The sequence below is a fragment of the Ambystoma mexicanum genome, chromosome 12, assembly GCF_040938575.1.
Source record: "Ambystoma mexicanum isolate Mex_15411 chromosome 12, UKY_AmexF1_1, whole genome shotgun sequence".
NCBI lineage: Eukaryota > Metazoa > Chordata > Amphibia > Caudata > Ambystomatidae > Ambystoma > Ambystoma mexicanum.
In genome coordinates this window covers 958,723,108-958,743,942 of record NC_090936.1, presented here as the reverse complement: position 1 = coordinate 958,743,942, position 20,835 = coordinate 958,723,108, and the positions used below count along the sequence as shown (strand labels likewise).

The following is a 20,835-nucleotide window of genomic DNA, read 5'->3' as shown; positions in this document are numbered from 1 at the left end:
GACTGTGCACGCTGCGCACAGCGATGCAGCAGGACTCATTATCTGCAGTCGGACTTTCCGGTCTTTCCCAGGTTTCCTTGGTGCTAGGAGGCCGGACATTTGCAGAGGGTGTTGTTGCAGTAGCAGCTGAGAGTGTGCCAAGATTCAGAGGGAAAATCAGAACGGTGACGAAGATAACCCGGTAGCCCAAAAACAAAGCTGGTCAGCCACATGATGATTCCCGGGCACTTCCAAAGGCAGTTTTTATGCTGGCTCCAAGTAAGCTTTGGGAATAGATGGTCCCTCCACTTTTGAGGTTGTAGCACCTTCGCAGGCCTACTGAAGATCATGAGACAGACAGGGCTCCACCGGGACTGTAGCAGAAGTTGGTTGCCAGGCCTCCTTCACACAGGTTTCGGGTTTCTTTGCGGGTCTCCTCAGCTGGACGGATTCTTGGCTCCTTCATGTTCTTCCAGGATCTCTTAGAAATGCATGCAGGGACCCTCTTCTTATCCTAAAAGCCAGGTAAGAGTCAAAACTCCTACTAGCCAATGGCAGAACTAGCCCACACACACATCCCACAGTGATACTATCAGGACCACTGGTGGGAACACTCATGCATACCACTCAGACATACAGAAACCAGGATGTGTATTGGAGCCAGACTGGTCCAGCCCACATCCTGCCTGCAAACACACAAAGCCCTCCAGTAGCCCGCCAAAAGTTGCTGCTTTCCCGGGCACTGGAAGACCTTATACAGATCTTTCTGGCCTTTGAGGCCAGGAAGAAGGCTAAACAACAAGATGAAAAAAGAATGGGCGAAAAACCTCATGGCACGTCCATGTTTGACCAGTAGCCACAGTAAGTAGCCAAACGCGGTAAACATGGTTGAGCTAAAAACAAAATTCCACAAAAAGTGGGGAAAGGTCACTGCTCCCACGAGCCCATCTTTTAAGCACCTCTAGAGTAACCAAAAAATCCTTTCAGTGTTAGCCTAGGGCAAAATAAAAATGAACTCCATTGCACTGCAGTGTAAGCTGCTGTGTGCAATGATAAAAAGTTACCACATGTGATACAAAAGTAACCACAAGTAGCAACATAGTCACAAGACTAAGGGAAACACTGTTTTCCAGTACCGATAGCCTTAAGGACATATCAGTTTCCCCATAACATGTGAGCAAAGGCTAGTACAGTGAAGCTTAAAGCTTCACTGTACTGCAAAAAGTACAGGTCAGATTGAAAAATAAAAGCAAAAAGTTTGGGGGTTCCATAAAGATGGAAGGAAAGGTGCAGTAAAGAGAATCTTTCCTAACAGTGGAGTTGCCTGTTGACCCAGTAGTATTGCCCCCTTCTCGTGCGTCTTTTCACTATATCTGCTCTGCCTGCCCTCTCTCTGTATTACCCCCTCTTCCCATTTGTTACAGCAGTACCAGTGACTCTGGACCTGGGGGTAGTGGGGCTGCTGCAATCCCCCCACCCCCAACCTCCAGGATTGTGTTTAACAAAAGAATGGGCAATACATGTGCCTTTGAGGTATTTTGTTCCTTCAATATGTGAAGGGAGTGTAAATGTAGTTAGATGCAAAGCGTAAATAAACAGAGCAAGGAATATATATTCTTGACAAACTTGCTGATAATCTCTCTTTCAGAGCTGTGTTTATGTTTCTGGCTGCAAAGTGAATGGATTCTCCGGTAGTTTAAATCTAGAGGCACTTCTAGTGGAAACGACTTGCAACATTCATTGATGAAGGTAAAACTATTTTTGTGGTAAGAAACGTTTGACTGATAAGTATGAATACATGATGAAACAGTATTAAAAAATAATGTGGTTGCTTTACCCAGCAGAGAGGCCAAGGACTGGCTGGCCATGAAGACTTAACTCCGTTTTTTAGCCCCCTGCCCAGGCTCAATGCGCTCTAGTAGACCATGTGAGAAGCTACCACCACTTATTTGCAGGGATTCAGAAGGTCTGCTGCACTTTGAATGGCACAGTGACAGTTTAGAAGCAGGAGTGCCATACTCTTTCATGGGAACGAACCATCACTTTTCAGCAGATCTGCTTTCTTTTAATGAGCCAGCACATCTCAGAAGGTTCACTATTATTCTATTGACACAGAACGTCATCCTGAGTCTAGCTGTATTTCCGCATATGTACTGCCAACATTGGTTATCATTACCCGCCCCGTTTGTCCGGCTGATTAACCGCCGGATTATTACTTGTTTCATAGTGATGTTTATCCCTTATTTTAGGGTCTATGGGTCTCCATTGTGGATTTTGGTAATGTCTTTTGGGGCTTAATTCAGTGTCATAACACAAAATATGGGGTCCCACTGCGAGCCATGCTGATGCTGAGGAGGCCCTCTCAAGCTCAGCAACAAAGCACAGGCCGTGACACACTTTGGTATGGCCAGGACCACCAGGCATGCGCAATGCACATGATAATCATGCTGCTTCAAGGGCTCGCCTCACACTGCATCACTGCACAAAGGGAAAGATCTATGTGTTTTAATCCTAAATCTTTCATCTGACTAGAACAAGATGGTCCTCACATCCAAATGTACCAGCAACTCTGTGCATAGCCATTCACGGTATTGATGACGCAAGAAAACATTTTCTTTTTGGCTTCGCCAGTAAAAATCTCCTGTCACAGAATTTTTTATTTTTGCTGCTGCACAAATACTTGCCCAAACCCTGCACCACCATGTAAGAATACTGTCATGTTGCCTTCCCCCTCAATGCCAATAAAACATGCGATGCCACAGAAAGAAAACCTTTACTTGCTGACTGCACACATGTCTCCACCCTCCACATGTAAAAACACATTCATATTGGCCCTGCCCCTTATGAGAGTAAAACATGCCATGCCACAGAAACCAAATGTCCAGTCGCCCTGCCCCATTGTGCTATAAACCCTGTGACCCCAGACCATCCTTCATAAAATAACATTCAACAAATTGGCTTCACTCCCTAAATTGACTTTGCCCACAAAAGCCAGTAATATATGTAAGAAAACATGTATGCTCCTATGTTCCATACCTGAGCCCCAGCCTTTCACTCATACATTTATACCCATTTACCCACCAGCCACTCACCTGTGGTGGCTGGTGAATTTTATTATTTCAGGGGCGCACAAAATGTCCCACAAATATACAAGAGCCACAGAGTGTAGCGAGGGAGCCCAAACCAAAGGTGGTTTGGTGGGGGGTTTTCCCCTCTGAGAATTTTTTTAAATAACCAGTTAAAATGGTGCATCACACTTTTTGTGAAAAATTGGGTAAATACCAGAAAGCTTGCAATTGTTTTTTAAGGGTAACTCCAATCCAAAAATCCAACAGAAGTAACTTACCCAGAGTCCACAGGAACATTTCCCAACACATTTTCATGATGTCTTTGCCCACAATATATTCCAGTTTCAAAACATTTTGATGCTGGTGGTGCCCATACAAGTCCATGATGGGTACACCAATATATGCAAATATTAACATATAAGATCATACTCTTCTTTGCTTTGCGCATATGTCCACGCTGGCTTTATCACTCTATGGCAGTATCCCAATGTAAGGACATACTTCTGTTCCCTTTGTGATTAAACATGCTATGCCACAATAATAAAGGAGATCCAAACTAGCTGCACAATGTGGGGCAGTCTAGACACGTAATAATACTAATCATTTGCGTACTCTTAATGCCCAGGAAAATAATGCCTCAGTAAGAAATATCTAAACTGGCTGCAAGAACAATCCAGTCCAGCCACGTAATAACAATTATCATAATTGATTTATCATAGATGCCCAGAATAAAATGCAATGCCACAGTAAGAAATGACTAGATTGGACACACCAAAATGCCAATCTAGCCATGCAGTAACATTTATCATCATTGCTTTATTATAAATGCCCACTAGAAAATGCCATGCCACAGTAAGAAATAGCCAGACTGGCTGCACCAAATTTCCAGTCTAGCCACGTAATAACACATATCATGCTTGCTTTATCCTGGATGGATGCCTATTAAAAGTGCTGTAGTGGTGGACCTACTCCCACTCCTCTCACCTCCACCTGCCAAAATCAGCTCCTCAGCAGACAGCCGAGCAGCACAAACACACATTCACACAATTTTTACTCACTCATTTACACACACCATTCACTCGCTCATTCACACACACCCATGCAAAAAACACTTGCTCATTCACATGAAAATCTAGCCATGCATACATCATACACTCACTTATTCACACACATGTTACATAATACACAACATATGCTTGCATGCACACACAAATACTTATATACAAACATACATTATAACCATGCAACACATGCACACACACTTACAAAACATTTTATTTTTCTTACCTGCTGTTTCTCAAAACATTTGCCCCAGAGGGATTCCTATGCAGACAGACCTCCCACTCCCATGCTCCTTATCGACGTTCCTGACATGCGCAGTGGAGCTGGAACGGCTCCATCCCACGCTGCAGCCGGAACATTTCTTTCTGAAGTGAGAGTGAATTTAGAGGATAGGGAGGATTTCGGGATGATAGCTTAAGGGACGCGCTTGTCCTGGAAGCAAGACAATTCTGAGCAACACAGGTTCGATCCCCGGGTCCACGCTTAGAAACCTCTGGGTATTAAGCACGTTATAAATAACCCATTACGATTACAAAAATTACTAAATGTGCTTTGACGTCAGAAAGTAATGATTTCTTTCTGAAGCTTGACAGGGCACCACATGACATGGTGCAACAGGGTCCACCCACCGGGGGAGGTTTGGGGGCCCATAGTGTGACAGTGCCTTACTTCCACTCATGGCAACTCTCTTGACGTTTGGCATTAAAGTGCAGGATGTATCTCCAGTAGCTTGCTGGAGATAAATCTGCCACTTCAAGGTTGACATCGAAATTTGGCAGTGCAGTAAAAAAAATGGAAGTGATTCCCCCAACCCCACTAATATGGATAATGGAAATGACCAGCAAATCCAGAATGATTCACAATGCTGCTATTTCTTAGGAAGAGTGCCACACTTTTCAATTGGACTGTGCCACACTTTCAGAAGAGCTACAGCAGAGTTATCATTTTACTCCGACATTACCAGAACATATCAGAGTAGTTGATATGCTTTTAATGACACACTGTGTTTCAGTCTGAGTGTCATGAATATGAATAGGACATTACCTGCAATTCACAGAACAATGGCTATATTTTAATGCACCAGTACCTGCAATTCCCAGAAGAGCTAATATGTGTTTACAGGCAAAGTACCTTTATTTGCAAGAAGAGATGCTAGACTTTCAATGGCACAATGCCAGCACAAGCAAGAGGTCTCAGCAATGAAGCACAGCACAGAATAGGCAAACTGGTTCAACTTCCTTCTTGCCCCACTGATTATGCATAATGCACACGTCTGGGCAGTATGAGAAATTCGTTTTTTTCATCACCAGTCCTCAATTTATTTTGTTAGAGGTTTGACAAAAACTCCACAAAATATTTCAATGATTATATAAAACTATGTAACGATAGTTGTATGTATTGTATTTGGTTAAAAAAACATTTACATCTTTACAAATTAAACACTATATTCAACATTAGCAATATAATACAATTGTTTGCATTCACTTCAAAATAGCGATGAGACTTAAAATTGATTACAATGTATTTGCTTACATTTTGCATGTACTTCAAAATAACAATGTGACTTAAATTAGTTACAATTCATTTGCTAAAAGGGGATGAGTTCCATCATAATAAAACCTATACGTCATTAAAAAGTTGACAAAGTCCTAGATGACCTATTGTTCTTAAAGATTAAGATGTCTCAGGAAGCCCACTGTGGCCGGTGCCACTGATGTAGGACACCCCGAAAGAAATCTACTACACACAGCATCATAATGACCATATACTGGATCACATAACAGTTTCCTAATATAAATGTGTCGCTGGGCTGAAAGAACCAGCATACTAAAATAACTTGTTTTTAGTGTTTCGACAATATTCAAATCCTTGCAAAATCTACAAAATGCTTCTTCAATAGTAATTATTTTCCAATGTAAAAGTGTAGATTTTGTCTTGGCAATGTTAAGCCTAAAATGCATAAAATTATATGAGGAAAAATATGAAGGTGTGAAGCCTGTGTACCAAGACGCTTATGATCATGACAAAGATGAGCAAGAGATGAGTAAGAATGAATGCATTCAGTTGTCCTTACCCAATCCTGTCTATATAATATTAATTTAACTCTAGAGGGATTCTCAGTTAGGTCGGGCGAAAAAAGCTGTTATTAGATAACAACAATTCACAATTACATGAGAATTTATTTACTGAGGGTTCAATACGCTCCAAACACACATTTGTAATTATCTCAAAAAGAGAGCCGGCAGGAGGTAGTAGAATGTTCCTAAAAAAATGATAAAGAGAGCCATTTCATCCTGGTGGCCAGAGCATTAAGACCCAACTCATACCTTATTTCCACCAATAGTAACCTCAAGACCCTGTGCCAGATTAAAGATTCACGTGCATCTAATAGCTCAATCACCTCAACCTGCATAACCTCTGACTCATAGATAATCTTTGGGATGACTTTACCTTCACAGAATCTATTGAAAGGATGCACAGATAACCTACAATACTTGAGATTCAACCTCATCATTTGACCTGCTAAAAGCACTGTTTTTTATTTGAAATAGTCTTTTGTATTGGTACTTGTTGGTTTACACCAAATGGTAAATCCCAGATATTTTAGGCTATCAACCTTTTCTAAAATCACCCATTCAGCACCCACCGTTAAGACTGTTGTTTCTTTTGAGGGCCTGCAAAGAATTGCAATATCTTTGGTTAACTTTTAAACCACTATCTGAGCAAAATGTGCAAAGTTGTGCAGAAGTCTTTGCAAACCACCAGCAGCGCAATCTATCAACAAGAAAATCATCTGCATATGCTAGGTACATTTATTTGTTTATTTTTCAAATTATTACAGCGCAACAAAACCCTCGGGTATCTAGGTGCTAGCTACATTAAGGGACACAAGAAGAAGGGAGAGGTTGTGGGGAAAGGCATTAGAAGGAGTGATGAGTCTTTAGGAGGAGCAAAGTTAGTTCAACAGCCAGCCACGTCTAATGGCAGCCAGTTTGGGTGGAACAAAACTTATTTTAGCCAAATATTCTTCCAAGTCGGAGACATAGAGATTGAAAGGACAGGGGAGCCAAGATGCACCCCTGGTGTAACCCAGATATAGTAAAAATATGTCTTGTGAGCCAACCTTGAGTGTCAAGCCTTACTTGAATATTAGACATTAAGTACAGTTTGATAATGAGAGTGAGTAAGCCATTTATATAACTTTGACCATAACCTTTCTTTTTTAATCAAATCGAATGCCACGGGGCGATTGATTGAGGCTATGTTAATAATTTGTATGTTCTCCCTTTCATCATCTCATAAACATATTTTTAAATGAACCCATTTGCCAAAGTTCCCATGCACTGACGGAACCCGGTCTGGAATATTTGCGGTTGACCCACACCCTCTACCCAAGCATTCATGTGGCTCAAAAGTGAGGATGCAAAGATTTTACTATCTGCATCCATCAATACAATTGGGCGGTAGTTTAGAGGGTCAGATTGTAATCCCTTTTTAAAAATGGGGACTATATACAAAGTTTCCTGGGATTTTGGTTTTAAAATGGTGGCCCAGGTTTTAGGGATGATTTAAATAAACTGTTGGACAATCGATTGGGGCCTGGGTCAAGTGAGGAGCTTGCCTGCTTAATAATGTCAAAAATCTGATCCCATGTAGTGGAATAAATAGATAAATCCCGGGAAACAACCCTAGAATCGACAGAGTAACCTGGAATAGTAATGGCATTTGAATGTGAATATAGTTTTGTAAAATGTATGATCCAGCTTGTCTTAGATATTGGAAATCCTGAACTTCAGCCTGATGTTCACATAGAGAGTTACCCACTGCCCAGAAACACACATGTTTTTTTTTAAAATTAGTATACTAAGCATAGTTTCAGCGTCCCTCTGCAGAGCTATTCTATTGTGGTTCTTTCACCAATTACGATTGCTCTGCTTAAGCTTTTTAATAGTTGTGACCGCGGTCACCTGATCATTTGCTTGTCTTTGTAACCAATGTACATCTCATCTCAAATTCTCTTTCCTGTCTCTTACTGCTGGATCGAATGTATGCCTGTTCCGATGTTTGAAGTTGCTGGAACCAAACTGGAAGTTATCTATTAACCTATTCAATGAATTCTCAATAAATGGAGGAAAATGGTCAGTACTAAAAATAACAGTTTTCCTGTCATAAGTAATATCCACCAGAATATCTCTTAAAAAAGCATTCACCAATATCATTCTGTAAATGTTTGAAGTAAAATGTTTTCTACCTGATTATTCGTTCCTTGCAGCAGCATGTTAACTTTGGCATCAGATGTACTGACTGCAAATACATCCTTTGCCATACTGTGTTCACTGAGTGATGCTGAATGAAGTGAATAGTTTAAAGAGAAATGTATCTACAAACATATAATCCAGTACAGTAAATTCCACGACGATTGACTTGGAATGTCCCCCAAAATATTGCTATTCAACATAGACAGTCCAAGAGAACTAACAGTGTTCACACTGGCTGATCTTTAAGATTTTTTATCAATATTATTTTCAGTGACGACTCCCATGCACGAATCTCCATAATCATTATCATTGCAAAGCGAATTTAAGTCCCCCGCAAAAAATATGTGACCATCTGTCTGTTCAGCGAGCGAATCCTCCATAAATAACGTAAGAGGCTCTAGAATGTCTGGCAGTGGAATTATACCTTTGTGCCAATAGACATTGATCATTATCACCGAAAAATCGGTTTTGCCCTTATGGGCAACTAGCTCTACTTTCAAGGCTCCTCGTGTCACACTCTGTTGTGCATTTATAAACAACCCGCAGCCAGACTTAATGGCAACAAGGATTTCCTCTGATGGGTGACCCTTAGTTAATTTGTAGTCACTTGAAAAGCAATTTCTAAGCCATCCGAGAGTGGGCACTCCATAACCAGATTTCTTGTAAGAGGAGGATTTCATTTTTATCATTAATCTAAGTTGCTGATTCGTTTTCAAATAAAAATGTCCCCTCGTGTTCCAAGACAGAGCTTGTAAAATATTTTTGGCTAAAGGCCAGTATTAGTCTTGGTTGTGTTGGTTTTCTTACTCTGCGTGGCAACTAACACCCTGCCAACCATGACCAATCAGTTTTGCATTTACTGACCACATTATACACCACTTCTCTTGGTTTTACTTCTGAAATTGAAATCGAAACTGTAATGTGATAACCTTTCAAATCTGAGACTGTAAACTGGGAATCATTCTGGGGGGGATAGAGACGATCAATGCCAATAATATATCGAAACCTATTTGTTTTAGCAGACATGCCTCCCTCAGAATGACATTGGAGACAATCTTTGAAATGACATTTAGAATAACCATATCAACAGTGTAATCGTGGATAAATTCAACATAATCTATGTCCCATAATGCTATAGCTTGTAAATTAGGAACTTCATTAAAAAGAACTAAAACAAATTAATGATTGTGCAATTGAGGCTCATCAACATTAAATACATTTTCGAATAAAAGAAGATGAGGATTTATGTTCTGACTCTCATGGTGAATCGCTCTAGACAAAGAGTCTGCTTTGTGGACAAGTGTTAAGTCTTCTTCATTAAAGGTAGGCCAACGTCTTCCCTGGAAAGTGTTGATGAAGTTCTGGACGTGCCCCTAAGAATGTCGAAGGGCTTCTTTTTCCCATCTTTGATGTTCCTTGTGGGACTATCCAAGTCCAGTGGCCTCTGAAAACAATCTGAGGAACTCCCCAATAATTTCCTAGTACTTTGATGTACTATCTGGGATTCATTTTTCATGTCAAAATGAACGTCACATAGATTCCCACAATTTCCCAAATGTGAAGTGTGCAAAGGTTCCTGCTGATAGCCGGTTTACAATCCCTGTAAAGGTTCAAGGGCCATTGATGAATCAAGTGATTGTGATGAGTTTTGAGCAACAGACACATGATCCTCCAAGTGGACGTTTAAAATACTAACATTTTGCTCGTCATGCACCGGTTCCCAAATAGGCTTAAGGAAGTGAGAGATTGCCCCTTTCCAAGTCATATGATGTTCTATGTTCTTCTTTTTATCCCTTCCTTCCCAGTCACTTTGATGGTAATTGATTTTACAACAGAGAGGGTGGCTTTGTCATTTTTGACCACCAAAATACAATTTGTGCTGCTCCCCCTTTCGGCCAACTGTTTATTCAGACGGCGTAAAATGTCCTGGATCCTTTGTTCTTTGTTTTTTCTTAAATTTGTTTCCATTCATGGATTTAGTTAGTGGAGCAGGCTCCGGAGCACCTTTTTCTTGTGGTCATTTGCCGATTGTTGCGTTTGCTGCCCCAGTAACAAAAACACTGACTGATTTAGATGCAGCCTGAGTTATGTCATCTGGATTGGGAAGTGGGATTTCATCTGCCTGATGTTATTACATCTGCTCACTGGATAGTTCAATTGGTTCAAACAGTGCGTCCATCTGGGTTATGTCCATCTGGTCATCTATTAATATAGGCACATTTGAACCAGTCTCCCCTTTCTGTTCAGAGGTGCGAGGAGAAAAGGGGGATGCATGTGCATTCAATTGTGGCGGTATTCACACACTAATGTGTTCTGGCAAATATAAAACCCTTGATATAATTAAACTTTGACAAAAGCAGACAAAGTGTGGATGCTTGTTCCTTAAAATCATCCCTGATTACTTCAAATAGCATCAAAAGTGAAGTCAATGCAAAATGGAGGGCATAAAATGCTGGTTCAGTGTCCTGTAACCCTGGAGTGGGTGATGTGTGTCGAAAGAAAGAATCCCTTCTCGAGGAGGGTAGACTGTACGCATAATCGGAATGTATGAATGAAACTGGGGAATCTGCAGGAAACAAGTCTGGGGATGCCAACATCCTACGTGACTCAGGCGGTATTATATTAGGTGCAGCCGATGAAAAGAGCTGATTACTGTTCTCAGCATCCCTGTTCAAGATTTTGATTTGAGCTAGTAGACCTAGCTCGTCCTGGGTTATGTGAGAAACAAAAGGGTGTCTCACTTACTAGTCCCCGGTGATCTCTATCTCAGGTGGCCAGGACACGGCCATCGCCTTTGGATCCAGACCATGGGGGTGGACCAGTGTGGGGGATCACCTGGGTGCGAGATATTCAGGGAGTGGGGGTGAGGCAACTGATGGCAAGATACAGTATCCCCACCTTTCCCGTGGCCATACCCCATCCTATTTTATAGGATTCTCCTACATCCAAACCTGCTGCCCCTTTCTACACAAATACTGGGCCGAGGAAGAGGGCGACTGAGAGTAAAGAGGCTTACATTTACATATCTCATTGGACATGTCCCGTTAATCCGATCAGGCAAAGTCAGGCATTTGACCTTAATCACATACATCTGTTTACGGGGGCCGCCATACTATTTGCTGTCCAACGTGGGGAGGAGAGCTGACTCAGCCACCTTGATACTTTATGTTATAACACTGACATTCCTTTGCATACACATTCCCCTTTACACACTTTTTGTATAAGAAATATTGGAGGCTTTAGGTTTTGTTAGTATAGACCATTTTCATTTGTCACAGACTGACTAGGACTGTGTTTTCTATATTATTTGATGGTAGAGACTACTCCCATAATAGCTGTAGGGTAACGTAGGAGTTTGTCCAAATCTCAAGAATCTAATAAAGGTTTTTAAAACTTGTAATTTTTGTGTCAGTGTCACTTGTTATACCATGCCTCCCTTACTGTTAACAATCTGTTATTATTTTCTGTTTCGGGAAGAGTTTGATCACCTTATTAAGCAGACTTGCATTATTTTTTAGGACAAGTAGTCTACAGTTACAGGTCACACCACCAAATGATTTTCTACACTCCAGGACTGCACAGAAAAATCTATAAGGGCCTTACTGCCAGCCAGCGCCAAAGTGGGGTGTGTGGCTAAGGTTGGTCAGTGATAATTCAGATGTTCTGCCCAAAGGCGTCAGTTGTAACCTTCAGTTCATGAGGGGGGCGTCTTCTCGGAGCATAAGCATATATTCTCGTAGCCTAATATAAAACTTACTGTGAGTTTGTAAGTAGCAGACAAGCTGCTCCACAGAGCTCTTTTCCGTTCTAGTGCCTCCTTTGAAGGTGCAACAATCCTGTGGAAAACTGTGGCAAACTGATCTTGGCTTCTCAGCTCTTCGTGCTCTCCACGAGGATTGCTGGATTAAAACTGCTCTCCAGCCAGAAGTGAGCTGGATTGAAACACTAGACCAACACACTGTTCTGGCAAACTCTTCTTGGCTCCTCAGCTCTTGAAGCTCTCTGCACAGAATGCTGGATTAAAACTGCTCTCCAGCTGGAAGTGAGCTGGATTGAAACACTAGACCAATATACTGTTCTGGCAAACCTCTCTTGGCTCCACAGTTCTTCGCGCTCTTCGAGCACCCAACTTGGACTGCTGGATTAAAACTGCTCTCCAGTCGGAAGTGAGCCGGGTTGAAACACTAGACCAATAAACTGTTCTGGCAAACTGCTCTTGGCTCCTCAGCTGTTTGTGATCTCCGCTGTGAGGGATAACAAATGAGAGGAAGACACAAAGTTGTAATGTTTTCAATATTAATCCTTTTTATTAAAAGAAAAAAGAGGTTTGTATAGAGGTCTAACTGTCCCTATCCTAAAGAGAGTGCCCCTGCCTATGAAACTAAAACAAAAGCAAGCTGAAATGGGCCTCACTACAAGACAGCCGATCCGGTTGCTACTGGCACCTTTTCCAGACTGGCTCACTCAAAGCCTGCTGGCAGGGGTAGTAAACAACCGGCAGGCCTGACACACAACTACTCCAAAAATGATTTACTGGTATGCTCTCCTGCCATGAATCTTTAGATATCCTAGCATACCCTCCTGCCAGGAATCTTTCAATATGAACCTTTCTTTCATTTGGCTTATGGATTGCCTGGTGTACTCCCATGCCAGGAATCCCCCCTTCTGGTTCTTGCATATCCCCTGGTGTACTCTCTTGCCAGCTATCCTCTTCCAAAAGAGTTCACTGCCTGATGTATATCTTTAACCAGGTCTTCCTATTGTGTTCACTTTCCTGTCAAGTACAACACAGGTGCACTTTTTTAGTGTTAATACCTCATTGACTTCAGGTCCTTGTTCCAACTGCCCCCATTGAAATCCCATAAATGGGGGTTGTTCAAGTTCTGTCTGTCAAATTCTTTCTTAGTATCTGTTGGATTTTGGCAAAGCATGTTCCAATTATCACCAAAATGACTTTTCATGTAAGGAGATTTGTAAAACATTTGCCTTTCAATTCATTCACTAGAGTCCCTTAGATTGTGGCAATGTTTGTTCCAAGTCTCCCCAAATTGACTTTCATATAAGGAGATTTTTACAATGTTTGCCTTATAATTCCTTCATTAGTGTCTCTTAAGTTGTGGCAATGTTTGTTCCAAGTTTCCCCAAATTGACATTTCATACAAGAGATTTTCACAACTTTTGCCATTTAACTCTATTTGATCAGTATTCAAAATCATTACTCAAGTGGTCGTAAGTTTGTTGGCATGTCCCAGGACACCCAACGTCTCTGGGCTAACTCACCAGTGTAATTTGTAGCTTCAACAAAGGTTTATCGCTGGCAGACTTCCCAAGACTCTTGTTCGGTTCCCGCGTCGGCTTCCCAACTACTCGTTGATTGAACCAGGGCAACCCCACAGGACCATGTCTTTTATGGCCTTGCAGCAGGTGTTTTTCCTCCAGTGGTAGCTCCAGGGAGCCTGCTACCTGCTGTGTCTTTACCTGACTCCTATTCCTCTGGTAAGGTACGCTTCCAGGCGGTTGCCTGTAATAGTCTGGCTCTTCCAGCACAGGTCGTCTCTGTGTCTCTGTTCCTGATGTTAGGGCCGCTTCCCGCTACACTTTCTCTGCAGCTCTCCTCTCTGTGTTTTCAGGTGATCTTTCAGGTTTAAATGTCCCGTACAGCTGAATATTAGTCTGATAACGAGACCACATGTTGATCTTGATGTTACTTTCATTTAAAATTGATTCCTTACTCCTCTTCTTTGTCTCAGTACTTGACGCTTTCTGGGATTTGCAATTCAAAGGAGTTTTAAAACATTTTAAGTTATATTGCTTGACATCCTTCTTTAAATTGCATCCATCATAAACAGTAGTATTCTTTCTGGAATGCTTGACAAGAAGGGGTTTCAGAGTTGTAGAACTCTAAGGATCTGAATAATGACAACATGCTATCAGGAAGGTGGGTCTTCTTCACAGGAAAGGTATGAATACTTTGTCTCTCCTGATGAAGTCACCACTGTAAGTGATTTTAATCCAGTAACTAAGTCAATGCCTAGTATGGGATGCCCAATGGAAACCCTTATTTATATATTTTTCTGTCAATAGTTCTTTTAATTCTGGATGATGTACCCTTATATAACGCCCCTCTCTTTGAAATCCCCCGGTCTCACTGAACCAAGAAATAGGTTTGTTTTGCAAATTAAAAGATTTATTTGAAGAATTGAACAATATATATATCACACTTTTATAAATATGGATAATATCTGAATATCACACTTATGAACATGAACAATGATCGGCATTGGGTAATACGACAATATCAACAATCTCTTTAATCAATTAGGAGTAGGAATAGGAAGTATAATGTAGCAGAGAATAACTTTGTGTGGTTCAAGGAAATGCAATGATAGGAAAGAATGCAACACAGAAAGAAACTTGATATGAATTCAACCAAAGACAATATAATCACTCTTTCCCCCTGTTGTTACTCACTCCCCGCAATATAGAGATATGGAATGAGGGCACACAGGTTTCAGGAATAACAATCAACAATGCAGTTCAATCGCAATTCCACCAGCAAGTTTAGAGAGAATGATTTTAAACAGGTCAATTGCTTTTAAATGTGGTTTGAATTGAATGGGAAAAATGCTAAAATGATTTTAATTTGCTAAATTGAATTTAGAACAGGTGGGGGTTGCTTTGGATAAGTTCAGGGAAACACTAGCAATGATTGTTGAATGGTTAGCAGATGGAAAACGAAAATCCGAAGTTGAAAACAAGAAATAGCTGTTTTTTATATGGAGTGAAATTTAGCCAAATGCAAATTCACGGAAACTTTTCCGCATGCGGGAAACAAGATTACGGAAGAAATATAAGGAATTGGAATGTCGTTTTGAGTTTGTTTGAAAGCTGAGGATGTTGGCTTCAAAATTACATTTAAATTTGAAATCACGCTTTGAATTGCAAACAGGTTGGCTTACACTAACAATTATCACAGGATTAGATGGATGAGAAAGGATTCAGAATGGACAAAAGAGATTCTTCAATGCAGTCTGGATATGTTGGAATGGGTTGGATGGATTACTTTAAACTAAGAGATGACTATGGACAGTTCTACGCTAAATACTCACAACTCTGGTTTAAAATGGAATCGACCCATCAAAGATTTGGTCAAAGCTTTGGCTTGGACTCCGCTCGCCACCGGACAGATCTCAGGTGCTGGGTTCTGCTCTGAGCAATGCACTCTGGTCTGCACGGCCTCTTGGACTGGATCCGATGGGTTCTGGGTTAAAGCTCTGCTGGACTGATCTGGATCTTGGGTTCCAGCACGGTTCTTGGCCAGTAGCAGCAAAACAGCTCAGCCAGGCTGTTGAATGGGTTAGGCCCCTTGCAAGGTTAGGGGTTAAATCAGGTTTGCAAGGTTGTTAAAGGCCTGCTGAAAAGGGTACAGCTTTTTGGATTAGGCCTCTGCTTCAGGGTTCTAGTGTCTGGACTGGAGTCTGGTTCTGGCGTCTGGATCTTCCTGCAGGGTGCTTCGCCAGTGGATCAGTTGATGAGTGAAAGAGTGTGTGTCCTCCCTGTCCTCAGCCGTCCCTATTTATCCATTTTCCAAAGTAGGTGGGGAGGCTGATACACAATGCCCAACACTCTAAGGATCTGATAGGTCAGAGACTTCCCTGTCCCCTGATTTGAGAAAGGAGCAGTGTGTCATGAGGTGTCATCATGTGTCAGAGTGATTCTGCCATTTACAATCTAGGAAAGAACCTCCCCTTTGCTTTTACCCAGAAAATCTATTTTTCCACAAACACATATTTTCAATTTGCACAACTTGTTAATAATACATATACACATCACAGATTGCCTAAGCTATGTTTCTGTCAAAATCTTATCTTCCTACGAATTTTGGTTCATAAATGACAATTTTTTGCGCTTTTGGTTGGTTACACATTTTCGGATCTGTACGATTTTTTGCACATACATGCACATCCCCTCTGGGAATATTCCTGTAATTTTTCATGTTCCTAGCATAATCATAATAGCTACAATATAAAAAATGTTGTGGTTCAGTCTCTGAATGTCACACAGATTCCAGATTAGTTTTAAACTGTGAGTGAATTTTTCATTTTAATAACCTCTAAGTTTCATATTTCTGTCAGTTCGGTACAATATTTTATAAGTCTTTTCCTTAAACATATATTTAGTCCAATTTCAAATCCACATTTTCAGTCTGGCCCGCCTCCACATCTTGGCTGAGTCAGAAAGTCACATGGCTTGTCTTCCTGCCAGGTCAGTTGATGTCAGTCACAAACGAATTAGCATTTCCATTCAGTTCAAGGACTCCATTGTGTCTTTCCCAGAACAGCAGAGGAATTCTCCTCCCCTTCTCATCAGCATCCCAATGCGATATCCTCTCCTTTTGGTGGGAAGGAAGAGAGTGGGGTGTTCTCAGGGGAAGAAAGCCTCTTTGAAGTTTTAGCTGATTCAGGTTACCTTATAGTCCATTTTAACATTGTCCCTTGTGCAAAATGACAGTTACAAATTTAAAATAAGCAAACATATCTTCAATTCCAGTCTTTTTCAACAAGAAAATCAATGTGTGGCACCCTATATCGCATTTGATGGAAGTCCCTTCCTTGGCATATTTAGCTTTTTGGGACACAAGTTTCTCCTGTCAGATTTAGAAATTGACAGCGTCTGACAGAGGCGAGTAATGGTATTGCACCCATTTTTGACAGATTTCTTTCCCGCAGCCATCTTCAAAAGTGGACTTTGTTCAGGTAACATATACTTCTGCTGACATTATATTTATGTGGATTCTTGAAGTAGAATGATCTTCAACACCCAACAGGAGATTGGACCTTTTGGGTGGTTTGTGGGCCATGATTTTTGCAAATTTGACAACCAAGAAAAAAACAGATTATCACACAGCTCTGTGTTTCTTTTGCAATCAGCCTTGCTCTGTGGGAAGCCAAATGATGGGTTTTGGCAGTGGTCTCCTGTGTTACCACTGACATAGGAAAAAGTGGATGACGGCCTATTTTTCAGATTTTTACTGCACATTTCTGGGTGATTTTAGCAAGCAGTATGCTTTCCAGTGGCCATTCAGATGTTCCTGATGCAAGCAATGCACAGTAATGTTGCAGGGCCTGGACCACTTCTCCCAGACATCTGTCTGCTACCATCTGCTCCATCCTCATAATAGAACCCCCAGTGTCAGGATCAGGTAGGAACTGCCTTCCTCTAGCCAGATGGGAGGACATTTTAGGCTGGGGTATAGTGATGACTCCATAGGATTCATCACACTGCAGACTGCTGGATTAAAACTGCTCTCCAGTCAGGAGTTAGCCATGTTAAAACACTAGACCAACACATGGCTCAGGAACACTGCTCTTGACTCCTCAGCTCTTCACGCTCTGAAACAATATAATCAGTTAAAAAATAAACATAACATACATCTTGAACTATCCTACCTTCACTTAACCGTCTGAGTGGATATCTCCTGTTGTGGCTTGTAGAATGTGGAATGAAGAGAGAATAGAACTAGAATGGGTATGCCAGGAAATGGATTGAAGAGCAGTCAGTTAAGAAATGGAATAAAAGGAGTTGAGACATGAAGGTTGTCTCCTGGCATTATTTAATAGAAACATGGTGACTGTAATGATATAATCAGATACATAACATTTGGCGACGAGGTAGTGACTGACTCATGCTGTAAAACAGGAAAAAATAAACGATCAAGACACCGATGGTCTGTGGAGGTGACTGGAAGAAAATGACTGGGGAGGAGCCAAATAGCATAAAGACAAGATAAACCGAAAAATGGAAGCGGAAGAAGGCGAATAAATCAAAGAAACAGATAAATTATCCGAGGATGGAGTTGAAAGTCAAGCAGGAGAAATTTCGGAGTGGAAATATAGCCCAAATGTGAAGACTGCGGAGGAGGAGGAAATATTTGTGGTGACGGTAAGCCTGTGCAGCACAGTTACTTACTTATTTTATTTTACAATCGGAACTTTAAAGCTTGAGTGACCAAATATAGGGCATATACAAAGGCTAAAAATGTAACATGGAACGCTGTACAAAGAAAGCATTTTTTGATGTGGAACTTACAATGCGCGAGGCACAGCACTCGAGATAATGAGAGTAATAAAGGCATTGCGTAGAAAACGTGCAGCCATACTTGTTTTGCCTGAGTGAAATCGGAATGTTGGCATAGCAACACATCAGAGACAAACAAAGTGAGGCATGCAAATGAAAGTGAGCCCTGATACGTTTCCAGCGTTAAAGAAAATCGAAATGAAGAAATAATCATTTACCCAGCTGAGCGGAAAAGCAGATTGAATTCATTTTCCTTACATTGACGCATGGAGCATTCTTTTGTTTTGTGGCTAGTGTTTCTTGGAGGCTACATGGAGCACTGGCGCCACCTGCTGGACTTTGTAAGCAATAATAAGCCATCTAGTGCACACGTTTAAAGTAACACTTATACACTAATGCAGTTATACAAATGAATATTTTTTTTTTCCTGATGTGAACTAAGAAAAATTATTAAAACGAATAGGCAGCACTTGTGAAGCAGAACAAAACAAACAACAGTAGATATTGAGAGTGTGGACCAGAAATAATAAAGAAGAAAATCATCTGAACAGACATTAAAGTTTAAAGCAAGAGTTTAACAACATCAAATAAGTACGGTCACTTTATTTTGATTTGATCGTTGATAACATGACAATATAAACATTGCCAGAGCAACGCAGTGTAAAAGCAAGGGTTTCAAGCGAATATTGGAAGAAGGAATTGATGAGATGACATAAAGGCCATGCGCATACAGTGGCAAGAGTGCTCAGATTAGCAAATAAGGGAGAGCTCTACCATCCTAAAGAAGTATTGGTATCTAAAACCCAAGGGCACACTGTCAACACGTTATTTGTCTGTTAAAAGCAAAGCAAACTCGGCGAAGACACTGAACATTCATTTCCAAGACCATATTTGAAGCCCTAAAGTGATATAATGATGCCTTTGCCTTCATTGCAGTGTGCACAGCAGCATAGTGCATAGTGCATGAATGAAAAATTAAAATAACACGGACAAATACGCTGTGGATTAACAACATACATTACAAGGGCTGTCACAGCAACACAGTCATGTAGGTGTGACAATGCATGACACATCAGTGTCGGAGTTGCAGCAATTCAATAACAGACAAAAAATCAAAGAAATGACACCTACACTTGTACAGCAATGTCAATTGAACAGCAAAATCAATAACGCTGCGCTATATCAAAACAAGACAGGGACAGACTGTCAATTCAAAACCAGCAATAACAGTTGAGGGGATCTTGAGGATTAAACATGCAGAATGGCTGAGGTGCATGGATAGAAAACTGAAAGTTTAATCCTATTTCAGCGCAGATCCGGTATTGCTATCACAGCAGTCTACAGAAAAAGAAATCTGCATATCTTATGTAAAACTACCAGCTCAAAATGTCATCTGAGGGTATGAGTGGGGATTTAAATCTAGCTCAGGACATATGTTAAAACCGCCATATCCTCGAGGTTAATTAATTACCTACACTGTCCAGAATCATTCAATCCTGAGCCATATGATGATCAAGGGCGGCGGTGGCAAGAGTGGGTGATTGAATTTGAGGGCTTCATGAGAGCACTAGGAAATGAGAATGCTCCAAATAAATTAGACATATTCATGAATTTGGTGGGAGGAGAAATGAGGAGTATCATAAGAACATTAACAACAACTGAGGAGAGAACATCGTATCAGCTTCTTCGTGCTGCTCTAGAGGAACACTTGACAATTCCTCCTAACAAACATTATGAGAGATATCTGTTTAACCAATGCAAACAGAGACCACAGGAGACAATTGCACAGTTTGTATTACGATTGCAAGAGAAAGCAACCTATTGTGAGTTTGCAAAGTTTGATGATGAAGAAGCTATTAGGTTAAGAATAATTGAAAGCTGCACATCGTCAGGGTTGCAGAGACATCTTCTGAGAGCGCCCCTCTCATTGAAAGATATTCTGGAATTGGCCTGAATGTATGAAAGACTTGAGAAACAAGCAGAAGATATGGAAAGCGACGGGAAGTTAGAGACACTGACTGGCTTCAGATGCAAGGTGCAAAAACAGTCCCAATATTCGAGCAGGATATTATCTCAAAGCACATGGAATGGTATCAACGGGAGTGGTCAAGGAAAGATGTGTTCTAGATGTGGATTTAGGTTTCCACACAAAGGTCGATGCCCGGCCATTGGTCGAAGATGTGTGGGATGTGGTCAGAGAAATCACTTTTTGGTCGTGTGTAAAGGGAGAACATCTCTATTGTCGACCTGTGGAACTGATGCCCAGCCAATATTGAATGGGAAACAATTCCTAATGATGGAGCGTTCCGAGAATGATGTGGCCACCCCAGATCGAGGACTAATGGTTGGAAGAAAGTGACTATCTCAGGAAGAGACCCTAAGAAGTCAAC

The 20,835-nt window shown here is 41.1% G+C and overlaps 1 protein-coding gene across 1 annotated transcript in view; it reads left to right on the top strand.

Moving 5' to 3' along the window:
* Positions 1–1,625: 1,625 nt before the first annotated feature.
* Positions 1,626–20,835, top strand: part of LOC138514134 (natterin-3-like) — a 78,295-nt gene continuing 59,085 nt past the window's right edge. The window contains exon 1 of the mRNA XM_069629432.1: positions 1,626–1,728. The gene's annotated coding sequence lies outside the window, so the exon portion shown is untranslated. The remainder of the gene's footprint in view (positions 1,729–20,835) is intronic.